A 14,402-nucleotide genomic window follows, 5' to 3' on the forward strand; every position below is an offset into this window, starting at 1 on the left:
GATGCCAACTGTTTCAGTGTGTTAATATAGATCTTTTTAATTCATCAACAAATATGTAACTTTATTTTTTTGAAAGAAGTTTCTTATGTTCCCCAAGGCTGCATTTAATCAGTAATGTTAGGAAATATTATTACAATTTACAACTTTTTCTAATTTAAAACATTTTAAAATGTAATTTATTTCTGTAAAAAGCTGAATTTTCAGCATCATTAGGCCTACTCCGTCTTCAGTGTCACATGATCCTTCAGAAATCATTCTTACACGCCGATTTGGTGGTCAAGAAACATTTCTCATTATTATATAGCTATACTTGAAACCGTTTTGCTCTCTCACCATCTCTATCCCACACAGAAGAAAAATGGAGATTTTTTTGGTCTTATGACTTGGCCCAGAATGCCCTGTTGTCACACCGATATCTTTTCCATTCGTGGAGTTGATGTGACAAGAAGTTGGACTGAGAACCCATCTCATGATGTCCTGCAAAGAACATCTCACTCTCTTCTCTCAGGCAATTCCCATCTTCACAGGTTGTCCAATCCCATCCAAGTATTTTTCAAGGGTGGGAAATGCAAAATATATGGCTTTTGAGATTTGCTTAAAGGTGCTGTAAGCGTTTTCAGCTGTTTCAACCGTTCTTGCCCTCCAATGGCGGCAAACCTGAACATGCAGAATGACTGACAGATTGAACTTTTCTGATTGGCTGGTTATCTGTAATATAATAGAGACGTTTTATATTTAAAAAAAAAAAAAAAAAAGCATACAGCACTTAAATACAACGGTATTACACGGTAGATTTCAGGCTCTGAGTTTACACTTATTACACGAAATTTACTGACTATATAATAAACCTATACTAGGCTATATACTGTAAAATATAGTTTCACAAGTTAATTATATTTGTCAACTCGAAAGTAAATATGTAATGTAGCCATTTTAATAAATTTTGAATTGTTATTTTGTAAATAAATTAATATTTTCCAATTAAACTTACCAACGTCTTCCCCGTTGCGTAAGAAGTTGTCACGTGATGAATCTATTTTGGCCGATAACAGCCCAACAGATTTTAACTGTTTTAAAGCAGAGGGTGAGTACTTTTTCACTCGTTTATTTGCTTAATAAAACCCTACTTTAAAATATCGTGTTTATTGCTGAGTTTAGCGCTTCATAACCTTACAAGTAATCCGCGTGCGATGTATCTGGTTGCCATCATGCCATGAGAACTTCACGCGATTTCTGCTCTCTGTAGACATAGTAAAATCACTTCAGTATTATTATATGTGGAATGACACGGATTTTGAATATGTAGGCTTACTATAAAAAGCTAAAATGTGACTGACCAAAGTGACTCGGTCTGGACACCCCAGGCTCTGGTGTTCCAAAACTAGGTTTTCACAGCGATGCCAAAGGACCATCTTTGCTTCCTCAAAGAACCTTTCAGTGATTTTAAAAATATAAAGAACCTTTTTCCAATATAAAGAAGCTTTTGTAGAATGGAAAGGTTCTCATTGCATTATATTGCTTCTGTTTTCAAGGGACTGCTGTATACAGGTGCTGGTCATATAATTAGAATATCATCAAAAAGTTGATTTATTTCACTAATTCCATTCAAAAAGTGAAACTTGTATATTATATTCATTCATTACACACAGACTGATATATTTCAAATGTTTATTTCTTTTAATTTTGATGATTATAACTGACAACTAAGGAAAATCCCAAATTCAGTATCTCAGAAAATTAGAATATTACTTAAGACCAATACAAAGAAAGGATTTTTAGAAATCTTGGCCAACTGAAAAGTATGAACATGAAAAGTATGAGCATGTACAGCACTCAATACTTAGTTGGGGCTCCTTTTGCCTGAATTACTGCAGCAATGCGGCATGGCATGGAGTCGATCAGTCTGTGGCACTGCTCAGGTGTTATAAGAGCCCAGGTTGCTCTGATAGTGGCCTTCAGCTCTTCTGCATTGTTGGGTCTGGCATATCGCATCTTCCTCTTCACAATACCCCATAGATTTTCTATGGGGTTAAGGTCAGGCGAGTTTGCTGGCCAATTAAGAACAGGGATACCATGGTCCTTAAACCAGGTACTGGTAGCTTTGGCACTGTGCAGGTGCCAAGTCCTGTTGGAAAATGAAATCTGCATCTCCATAAAGTTGGTCAGCAGCAGGAAGCATGAAGTGCTCTAAAACTTCCTGGTATACGGCTGCATTGACCTTGGACCTCAGAAAACACAGTGGACCAACACCAGCAGATGACATGGCACCCCAAACCATCACTGACTGTGGAAACTTTACACTGGACCTCAAGCAACGTGGATTGTGTGCCTCTCCTCTCTTCCTTCAGACTCTGGGACCCTGATTTCCAAAGGAAATGCAAAATTTACTTTCATCAGAGAACATAACTTTGGACCACTCAGCAGCAGTCCAGTCCTTTTTGTCTTTAGCCCAGGCGAGACGCTTCTGACGCTGTCTGTTGTTCAAGAGTGGCTTGACACAAGGAATGCGACAGCTGAAACCCATGTCTTGCATATGTCTGTGTGTAGTGGTTCTTGAAGCTCCAGCTGCAGTCCACTCTTTGTGAATCTCGCCCACATATTTGAATGGGTTTTGTTTCACAATCCTCTGCAGGGTGCTGTTATCCCTATTGCTTGTACACTTTTTTCTACCACATCTTTTCCTTCCCTTCGCCTCTCTATTAATGTGCTTGGACACAGAGCTCTGTGAACAGCCAGCCTCTTTTGCAATGACCTTTTGTGTCTTGCCCTCCTTGTGCAAGGTGTCAATGGTCGTCTTTTGGACAACTGTCAAGTCAGCAGTCTTCCCCATGATTGTGTAGCCTACAGAACTAGACTGAGAGACCATTTAAAGGCCTTTGCAGGTGTTTTGAGTTAATTAGCTGATTAGAGTGTGGCACCAGGTGTCTTCAATATTGAACCTTTTCACAATATTCTAATTTTCTGAGATACTGAATTTGGGATTTTCCTTAGTTGTCAGTTATAATCATCAAAATTAAAAGAAATAAACATTTGAAATAAATCAGTCTGTGTGTAATGAATGAATATAATATACAAGTTTCATTTTTTGAATGGAATTAGTGAAATAAATAAACTTTTTGATGATATTCTAATTATATGACCAGCACCTGTATATCCTTTATTAATCAGTGCATCATCAAAAGAGATTCAGAAAATAGTTATTTCATGAGATATCCACAGTAGGATATATAAGTTAATTATTATGCTTTGTGTTTGACCCTTTATTCTCTGGTTTTGTCTATTCTTTCTCTCCTCTGGTCTATGACAGGAAAATGGCGAGCCACGGATCACACTGTAGGTGTCAAAAAATTGCGTCTCAAGGAGGTGTGTATTCATCTGATTGTTAATTAAATGGTTACAGCTTTACATGTGAGTATTCTCTATTTGCCAGCTCTATCACGATACCCACATGCTGACTAAACTCAAGTTTTATGAATATGTCACCTGTACAATACAATGAAAAACGTGCCCTGGGAGCTGTCGCTGACGTTTCGCTCTGTTGGGTTTTGCTTTAACCAAGTGCTCTCAGAAAGAATGAATCAGATGATTTAATGTCCTCTTACTAGAATATGAGAATATGGCTTCAATTAATCAAACTTCGTGTGCACGTTGATGTAACTGATCCAATGAATCTCAACAGATAAAGAATTCAAGGAAATGTGAGGACATGTCTGTTCCTGTTCCGATGCCGTAAAAACCTGACGGGGAAAATCCACTGATCTATATATATGACATGTCATGAAATGTCATATATATAGCCTAGATCAGTGGGAAAATTTTAACTTGTGGGGTGGTGGGCGGTGCGTCTTGTAGGTTTCTGTTTTATCCAAATCTGAAAAGGCTTCAGGTCTTTAAAGTTCAAATATGTAGTCAAATCTGTCTTAACTGTCATAGAGTGTTGGAGAGCCACTTTGACATTCCCAATGTACAAGCTGCTCCTAATTAAAAATAAAATTACAAAAGTTAAATTACAGTCAAACAGTAGCTACAGTAACTACATTGAAGTTTAAAGATGTAGTATCATTTTTAATATTATCTGTTGGTATAATTTATTTTTTAATCAGAGCAGTATTTATGCACAACAGTGGGCATCTCAAATACAGTAAACTTAAAGCTGCAGTTCGTAACTTTTTTGGTTAAAAATGATCCAAAATCAATTTTTGAGCAAGTACATAACCAGCCAGTGTTCAAAACTATCTCCTTACTTTAGCCCAATTCACAACGGTAAGCTTGTAATAATATTTTCTAATTCGGGTGGTACTGGTAGGTTTTCGCAGGAAATTCGAGCATGCCGCCGTTTGTCTTTGTGTCATTACATCACGTCTGTTTACATAAAGAATGAGTCCCAGCTAGTAGGCTATATGGCATGTGAGGATGCTGCAGGTGGTGGATCATTTATAGCCTTTTCTCACAGCAGCTGGAATAATTAAACATCATTTTGATGCTGGATTGTATGGTATGACAAATGGACAATTAGAGATTAGACTGTACAGAAATTGAAATCTACAGGTAACGCTAATACACACTAAAAACACATAGTCACGCAATGCTGATATTGTTAACATTAACAATTTGAGAACAAAGTATAACAGTAATAATAATTTGCACGGTTTGATGTGATATGAGCTAAGCGATCGTTATATTTAATCACCATTGGTAGCGCGATTTATTGTAATGCTTTTTTTTTTCAGTTGGTCAGAACAAAAGTGGCAGATTTGTTACTTACTTGTTCAGATGACATTTTCCGGTGAAAATTCTTCTTTTGCTCATACATCCAAGACTACAATCTGTGATTCTGAAGTACCTGTACAGCATCCACCGGTGCGGTGACTGACAGCCACACATTCTCCTCAAAGCATTAGATTCATCCGCGCTGAGGAGCCGTGCCGATGCACAACCCATGTAAAGATGATAATTCTGCAAATAACTACAATTGCAGTTTTCGAACAGAGATGGCGACAAAGAGGCAAAACTTGCGGACTCCAGCTTTAAAAGAAATTTATACCAAAAATAATTTCTTTAAAATAATTCTTTAATGAATTCTAAACAGTGATGAGCAACGTAAATGCCTTGCCGGGACTTTTATGTCAGTGTTATTTTAGTATTATTTACATAGTATTATAATATTTATTAATATTTTGAATTAGCTTTTATTTATATATTGTCAGTTTTAATTTTAATTTTAGTTTGTTATTGTGCTTTTAACATTTTTATTGTTTTTTATATTTTTTATTTAGCTTTAATTTATTTTTATTTCTGTTTTACCAATTTTAGTCCTTCAACTATTAGTCTACTAATTCTAATTCAGTTAGTTTCCCAGGCAACATTTTTAATTTTTTTAAGTTAATTTTTAAGTCTCTGTTTTCATCTATTATTTATATTTTATTTTATTTCAGCTTTACTTTAATTAACATATAGTTATAATTTTATTTAATAACAATACTTTTTTATGTAGGGACTGAATTATTCTCATGATTTACATGAACCGAACAAAATGATTCGCTAAAATGAACTGGACTTCTCAAGTTAAAGGGATAGTCAAACAAAAAATTAAAATTCTGTGACCATTTACTCACCCTCATGTCGTTCATGAACCTGGATGGCTTTCTTACTTCAACAGAACGCAAAAGAAGATATTTTGAAAAAGGTTTTTTTTTTTTGTCCATACAGTGGAATCCAATGTTGTTTAGGCAACTTTTCTTCTTTTTTGTTCAGCAGAACAAAGGAAGTCTTACAGTTTTGGAATGACATGAGGGTGAATAAATGATATTTTGGGTGAACTATCCCTTTAACTTGAATTTATTAGCTTTGCTGGTTTTGGTTAGTTACTGTTCAGTGCTCTTCTACTTTTTTTTTTTTTTAGAAAATGTTTGTTTACGGTGTGTTGAACTCGGCAGTAAATGCACAGTAAGTTTGTTTTTTAACAGCTTTTTCTTTGTAAAAAGAGAATAAAAAGAGAAAAGTGAGTTTTTTGCTTGAGGACTTTGGGGCCTTTTTGTCAGCCTTTTTTATCCTCATTTTACCCATGTTTATTTATTTATTTATTTATTTTTGCAATGCTCCTCTGCAGCTGAGGACAGTTGCCATTAATTCAGCAGGTTCTGGGAATGAAATGGAAGCTTTGACTTAATTTTACCCATGAATAAGAGTGCAGCAATGAGAAATAAGGCAGGCAGCATAACTTTTGAAGTGTTTTACATCTCTAAAGAACTGGTGTTGATGTTATGATTTTACGGATGTGTGTATTTGCTTGTCTGCACTGCTTAATGGATTTGTGTGAATATTTTAGATAGCCGTGACTGATTTTGTGAACTTAATGAAAGGGCTCAATAAAAAAGGATTTTACACTTTATAAATGCTTTTTTTGTTCTCATCCTATAAAGAAAAACACTTTGAGAGACGTGGGCTTCAATAGGGGACATTTGACACATGGCTGGGCTCCAGTGTTTAATCAAAAGCTTGGGCTTTGACAGACTTTATTTTAGCAGAATGGGGTTTAGGCTGTAGTCACGTAGCATTGTGCACTAGTGTATACGGTAAGGCGGCCACATGAACTCATTGAACTTGAGCGTATTACACATAATATAGACAGCCAAAAACAGCAGAGACGACAGACAAAACATGCCAAAATTAAAGCCTGTCTGTCCAGAAACCCAGAAGGGAAGCGAAGGGAGTGAGAAAAGATGAATTCCTGTGGCCCTTGTGTGTGTGACATGATATAACGGGACATTTACAGACACCTGCTTTGATGCACTGTGTTTGCTTTGACGCAGATCCCCATGATCCCCCCTATGATCTCAAGTTAAATAATGTCCCGTTTGGATAGAGGAGGTATTTATAGCATACTTCAATGCCCCTTCAAGCTCCCATCAGATGTTTCTTCACACACTTTCTCAATTAAATCCAGCCAAAGGTCAAAGAAGAACCATTCAGTGATGGATACTTTGTCTCTGTTTAAGTGTAAACAAAAATAGAGCATGTCCTTTAAAGAACTGTTCACTGAAAGGTTCTTTCGGGAACCCAGAATGGTTATTTTATGGCATTGCTTATGGCATCCCCCTTTTGGAACCTTTATTTTTAAGAGTGTTTGATGGAGTTAAAGAGGAAAAGATGAGTGTGAATGAATAATTATAATTATCATGTTGTCGATTCAGACTTCCATGTTGCTCATGTCTGTTCTATTGAATTCTGATCATTATGAAGACTTTTGTTTATAGAAGTAAGAAATTAACAAAGCTAAGCGGTTCTCACAAACGCTGAGAAACCAATTAAAGGCCTTGAAGTTTGAAGATAATGAGAAACAAATTCAGCCAAGTGTGTATAGAGTTTTTTTGTTCTGTTTACCCACTTGGCACTGAAACATCAACTTGTTTCCTCTTACTTATGAGAATTCACGGATTTGAGGGGTCATAAACACAAGATGTCCAGAGGAAGTGTTAAAATATGCTCTCTGGACACCAGTTCTGTGGATGAAAGGTGACATTTGCGAATATGCATGTAGAAATTTCAATTCTGTGAGCAGTTTTCAGTTTTACAGCACAATTATAACTCTCTGATGAAGACTTCTTATAGGAAAAATTAATGGGAAAAATACTTCCAGAACCAAGGCTGCTGAAAAATAGTCAGTGTGATGGTATACTATAGATTCTGCTTATGGTATATGGTATATGACAGAATTTTTACGAAAGTGTCTGCAATAGTTCCCCTTTTCAACAGTGCTTTAGTTTTGTTACAACACGCCATGCTATGTGCATTAAACTAATCTTAATTTTCTGTGTTCCAATTGATCCAATTGATTTGTCAGATGTATTTGAATTGACTAAATAAATAATAGTTGTCTCAACCTTTGGGATTATGTGCAACTCAAAAAACAACGTAAAAAAAACCCCCTATATATTGAGTTAATATTTTTTACAGTGCAGTGGGCACAATACAGGAGGTTATGTACAGTTACCAAGAAACATTGCTATTTGGCGTATTAATATACCACAAATAATGTGTATATACTAGGATATGCTATTTTATGGCTTATCTGGCTATATGAAGCTGTTTTGCACTAGTATGAGACTTATTATTTATTGGTCATGATTAATCTTACATTTTGGTTTGTGTCTGTTCCATTTCCCCCCCCAAATGTATACGTTCCAAATTTTAGAAAAAGTCCCATTTTTTAATTATTTAAGTCACCGAAGTATGGAAATGTAGACATTACTACATAGTTATGTAATCTATAAAACATTTCCTGTAAAAATAACTATATTGTGTTATATATTTTTATCGTGTCAGGAAATTTTGGTCATACCGTCTTCCCAAGATTAATAGCCAGTTGTTGCAATGTATGCGGTGACCTGTGAGTGGCCGTGTTTGAATTTTCATAATTATTAATGCTATTCCACGGCTTTGTGCATACACTCACACCTTTACACACATGTGTAACATTCATCATTGTGAGTGTGTTTCTCAGTGGGACTTCTCGTTGCGTGAGGGGGCTGGTTTCCTCTCTGTGCCCTGGTTTGGGTTTCACAATATAAAGGACCGGCTTCCCATACTGACAGCTGATGATGTCATGGAAACTGTTATGATTGCACTTAAAAACGGGAGAATGATTTGTAATGAAGTGCAGCTCTCACAAGCTTTTTTTCCTCCCCTCGTTTTCATGAGGAAATGGGGGGAGGTGGTCTTCTTTAAACTTTTGTGTTCATTAAAACCATCTACCTGAGCTGAACTTGTACTTTTTTCAGATATTTATGTCTTTACGTAATCCAGAGCAGGGTGCTTTGTGGGACCGGTTTTAATGCACATTTTACATCCGTTGCTGCTTTTCAGGCAAGACACTGTAAATTGATTGCAGTACAAAAGACCCGTCGACCCGAGACACAAGGTCTCTGCAGACCTTTATATCAAACTGTCCGGTTCTCATGCCAGACCGCTCAAACAGAAAAGCATGTTGAGAGAGGCCAGGGGGCTTATGAGACTTATGCTTATGGGACATTGTTAAAGAAAAACTCAGAGGCTATTCTTAATATTTGTACAAAAGATATATGACATAAGGACCTTACATAAGGTAACAGCCAGTCACGGAAAAACTTGCATAACTAATTTACATGTTAGCCATACGTAAAAGCATGCACAACCTAATAAAGTGCAACAGTCAGGCTCTAAATGTAAAAATGCCATATATTTTTCTCCATCTAACAATATTGTATAAACCTTTTATAATAGACCTACCATGAGCTTTGAGATTAAGTGATGATATGCTTTTTTGTTGTTGTTGTTTTTAATAGCAAATAATTGTAAAGTACTAAACAGAGCTCAGCAGAAACCACTCACTCTCAAGAAGCATTGACAAGTCGTTTCCCTTACACTCTCAAACTACTTCCCCCGGTTTCAGACACGAGGCTTAAGCCTAGTCCCAGACTAACATGTATGTTTGAAACATCTTAAAATATGTCAGTGCCATTGTTTTGTCTTAAGATGCAATGTTTTTTTTATAAGGTATGTTTATAAAAACTACTTAAAGGGTTAGTTCACCCAAAAATGAAAATTATCCCATGATTTACTTACCCTCAAATCATCCTAGGTGTATACGACTGTCTTCTTTCAGACCAACGCAATTGGAGATATATTTAAAAATATCCTGGCTCTTCCAAGCTTTATAATGGCAGTGAATGGGGGGCCCGATTTTGAAGCAAAAATAATTGCAATAATTGCATACTCCACACGGCTCCGGGGGGTTAATAAAGGCCTTCTTAAGTGAAGCGATGGGTTTTTGTAAAAAAAAAAAAAAAAATCCATATTTAAAGCTTTATTAACTATAATAACTAGCTTCCGGCAGGCGGCCGTACTCATTGATTTACAGCGAAAGTGTAACCCAGGACCTGATGCATGACGTAATGACGAACGCAGAAGCGCAGAGGATAAAGCAAAACAACACTGGTCACGAATTAGAAGTCTAAAACGAGAAATTTTAAAGAGAAATGTCGGAGGATTTCAATATAAGAGAAGAGGAGCTTGAGTTTGTTGCACAGTCCTATTTATTTAAATCGCAAGGCGTCTAAGCTTACACTACTCCTACATCCTATGTATATACTCCACATGTTTTTATTTCAGTTAAATTAAATAATTACATTAGTTTTTGTTAACAATAACAACACTGCCATTGACAAAATGAATGGGAAAAATACTTCCGGAACAAAGGCTACTTATGGGTAGTCACTGTCAAACTCGTATGAAGACCTTGTGTACAGATGCGGTTTGAGTTTGTGCTAGAAATAGCAGAAGATTTATGTGTTTTGTTGATAAAGAGCGTTCACATGGTGGAGGGAGATGAGTTCGGAAGAGGGAAAAAAGGAGGGGGGCTAAAGCAGTGGGGTGATCACCATGTTGCACCTGCAGTGTCGTTGCTCGTTGGGAAAAGGGAAAAAACAGGATATGGCGCTCAAACAACATCCTGTTACAACACCCCCCCTCCCCTCCCTTCGGGGTGTTTGTGCGTGTATGTGTGTGTGGATCAGTGTGTTTGATAATTCATGCCTCCTGAGCAAAAAGTGGGAATGACCTGAATTAGGATACGGTGGGGACGATGTTGAAAGAAGAGTGGGTGGTCTTGTCTCCTCAGATTGGGTTTCATCAATTCTCTCCCATTCACCTCGTATTTCATTCATTCTACCTTAGGGGAAAGACAATGAATAGAGTGTGTGTTTGTGTGTGAGAAAGAGGGAAAGAGAAAAAAGCCATCAGAGAGATAAATAGTGAGTGAGTGTGTGTGCATATCCTTTGCTCTTAATGATAGTCTGAGTAAGTGGCCTTTTTACTGGAATCAAAGCCCTTCCTTTTGTGGAAAAAACACTTCATGCTGTAAAACTGGTTTCTAAAATTGGCAAAAAAGGTGAAAGAATAACACCATCATTTCCTTGTGGCGATAAAGTGAGGCATTACCGCACGTTTACACGGACTTCCTACTAGGTTCTTACTGCAAGAGACTTCCTTCTGTCTGTGTTCAAAGAGAAAGCGGGATGTAGCATCAATCATCATAACAGTACGTGGTAATGATATAGTCTACAGCTGACTTACGTGTCATTGTTTGCGTTCTATTTTTACCGAATCCAGTGAGTTTGGGTAAATTATGTCTAAATGCATGGAGGCTTTTCCTACCTGTGCCTTTTTCTCTGCATAGGAAAGGCCCGTGTGAAGGGAAGTGTACGTGGTGGTTGTGTTTGGCTACGGGAAGGCAAAGTGTTAAAGTTATTTGCTGAGAGGGAGTGTGGTGTTTAGGGGGCATCCTGTTCACAAAAACTGTTTCCTGTCTCAGCTTAGGATGCCATAAACAACAACGAGAGGGAGAGAGGCGTAAAATAATCTGCTTGAAAGATATAACAGGTTCACTAGTCACAAATGACAACTGAGAATAATTTGAGAGACACTATCAGCTCCATAGGGTTTTTTGAGCCAATCGCATGAGCATTTTTAATGTTACTTTTTTAATGACCCATGCATTTTTTTTTTAATGAAAAACTTGTTACTAGTTATTTTTAAGATATTTTATTTCTTCTATTTGAAACACTAATAGCTGTGGTAAATAATCATTAGACTGCATATGCATTATTAATATTTTACTAATATGCCAATTTTTTTTTTAAATAATACTTTTAATACTTTCTACAGCAAGGACGCATTAAATTAAAAAGACTTTTACATTGATATATATATATATATATATATATTAAATATCACAGTTTCCACTAAAAAAAAAAAAAACAATTAAGTAGCACAACTGTTTTCAACATTGATATTAATAAGAAATGTTTCTTGAGCAGAGTATTTAGAATATTAGAATGATTTCTGAAGGATCATGTGACATTGAAGACTGGAGTAATGATGTTGAAAATTCAGCTTTGTCATCAAAGGAGTAAAATTTTTTATATATATATATATATATATATATATTAAAATGGAAAACAGCTATTTTAAATTGTAATAATATTTCACAATATTACTGCTTTACTGTATTTTGATCAAATAAATGGTGAGCATTTAAAAAAAAAAAAAAAAAAAAAAATCTTACCAAACACAAACCTTTGAACAGTAGTGTATATTATATGAAAATATTTGTTATAAAATAAATATATTAATACTTGTATAAAATGAATGTGTTATTTATTTTATAATACACAAATATACATAAAACTGGTGTTTTTAAATTGAGAAAAAATGGCTTTTTGTTTCAGGTTCTGTAGTTATAACACCTTAATATGGTCTAGACTCTTTATTCTGCTGGTCTTTCTGCTGTGGCCGATGCAGTCTTGAAGAACAGGACCGGCAGATCTTTTTTGCAGCAGCTGCAGCAGGTGCATTGCTGAAGTACACACACAGAGACGCATACATTTATGAACATTTTTTGGCTTGCTCACACAGTCAAACCACAAGGCTTGATCCTCGTCATTTCGGGCAGTTTGGCCACCGATTACAGCTCGTAAAACATGTGATATCATTACACAATTATTAGCTGAAATAAGCCAGCTGATGTAACAGAGCAAAATGAAAGCTTGTTCTTGGATCAGCCCCAAACCGTTTCCTTTGCGAGCTTCCAATGTGCCCTACTGCACTTCTTGATGAAAGGATTGATCTGTAATTGGGATAATGAAGGAAATAAGCCTTGGGACCATCAAGGCCCTAGTTAGGCCTTGACGTCTATCCATGCCAACTCTTTCCCTCTCTTCCTGTTCCTTTCTGCAACTGCCCTCATATTGACTTAGGACGCCACTGATGGATATTTTCTGGCACAGAGGTTGGTGTATCTACCCATCAGATTCTTTTGTCCAGCCTTGGCATATGCCCTGTTTCTCTCTCTCATAAGGGTGTCCATTATGATGACTAGGTGTACGTGATGATGCATGTGTGCCAAATCATTGTGCCATTCAATGCTTGTGTATGCCATCCTGGTAGTGCAGCTGTCCATGTCTGTCTGAATACACGCCCCTTCAAGCAGACGAACTGGACTGGTACAAAAAATATATGCGTCATGAGCTGTGCACAGCAAACAGATACAAATATGCACATTGCATAGTAAGGGGCTGTTCAAATATGCAGGGGATCTTAACGTGATCCCTTGCTAAAAGCTCCTGCAATGCATAGACCATCAGTGCACTGGGGCACATGATGGTTTGGGGCAGGTTGATGATGGAAGAGCTTTGTGGCTTTGTGCGCCTCTACAGAGGATTGTGCATTACCGCTAACAGTGTTATTAATATAAATGAGTTATTTGTTTTTTCTTATTGGCTGTCTGATGACTCACTAATTGAACACATAAGTTGGGTTATTTAAAATCGGCATGAAACAGAAGCTGCAATAGTCTGTTCTTCTCGTGACGTATATCCAAGTGAAATGGCTTCTTGAGCAAGAAATATAGGGCGGGACTTGATGTTGTCCATCGGGATTCGATTGGATCGTTGTCGTTTGCTATTGCTGCGATCTCATGTGAGTGACAGGTTGTCCCAGGTTGTTTTTGATGAATTGTGATATATTTTAGTGTAAAACAGGATATTCAATGAGAAAAACAGTTCAATTTAAGTAATTGTTTACTGAAAATCTTCTTGACATCCACTCTATCTTGCAGTGATGTGTTTGTTAGAGAGTTTATGATAGCTATAGCAATGTCTAAAGAATGAACAAATTATTTTCAGCCTGATTTTTTTCCAGTGAGTCAGTTCATTCAGAATTAGGGCTGCTCAATTATGGCAAAAATCATAATCACTATTATTTTGCTCAAAATTGAAATCACGATTCTCTAAAGGGTTAGTTCACCCAAAAATTAAATTTCTGTCATTAATTACTCACCCACATGTCGTAAGACCTTCGTTCATCTTCGTAAAACAAATTAAGATATTTTTGATAAAATCCGTGAAGTAGAAAGCAACGAAAGCAATGAAATTACCACATTCAAGGTCCAAAAAAAATAACGACTTTATTCAACAAATTTGTCTTTCTCTGTCATTCTCCAACGCTATTTGACAGGGGAGAGTAGGGCTGGACGATTAATCGAAAAGTAATCGAAACCGAAATTCAGAACCTCTAACCGACGTAATTTTCCCATGTCGGTTATTTCGTTTTTTTAATCCTGTTAATACTTCCCACTTTAAAACATACTAGCGCGCGTGTTGCCATGTGACTCCGCCCCGTCCAGTCAACACGCAGGTGAACGCAGAGTCAACACAGAGATGGTGCGCGAGCGGTGAGCCTTGCTTCTTCACTAAACTTTGTCAGTTGTATGTGTATTAAGGTTTGCCAGTTTAGACATTCAAGCGATTAGACGATCGGATGTGTATTATTATATTGAGAAACCGTGCTCGAGCAGCTGCATTGTG

This window comes from Ctenopharyngodon idella, chromosome 12 (genome assembly GCF_019924925.1).
Source record: "Ctenopharyngodon idella isolate HZGC_01 chromosome 12, HZGC01, whole genome shotgun sequence".
Taxonomy (NCBI): domain Eukaryota; kingdom Metazoa; phylum Chordata; class Actinopteri; order Cypriniformes; family Xenocyprididae; genus Ctenopharyngodon; species Ctenopharyngodon idella.